Here is a 297-nt window from a genome sequence, read left to right on the forward strand (position 1 = left end):
AGGGAAAAATCCACGAGGGAAGATGGCCGCAGGGGACGCGTCCGAGCGATCCCGGCGTGCGGCCGGGGAACACACAGGAAAGCCTGGCTAGGAGGGAGTCGAGGGGGGATCACAGGGCCAAACCCCGGGCTGCTCCCGAGCAGGGCCAGGGGCGCCCCGCAGCGCTGGCCGCGGCGCCCGGCGCGGGACTCGAACCGGCGGCCTCGAGACAAGGCGCAGGGGAGGGGGAGGAGTTGAGGGGACGGAAGTGAGCGCTGGGGGCGGGGATTGTTGCTCGGGGGACGGGCGGGCACTTCC

This window comes from Struthio camelus, chromosome 12, assembly GCF_040807025.1.
Source record: "Struthio camelus isolate bStrCam1 chromosome 12, bStrCam1.hap1, whole genome shotgun sequence".
Taxonomy (NCBI): Eukaryota; Metazoa; Chordata; class Aves; order Struthioniformes; family Struthionidae; genus Struthio; species Struthio camelus.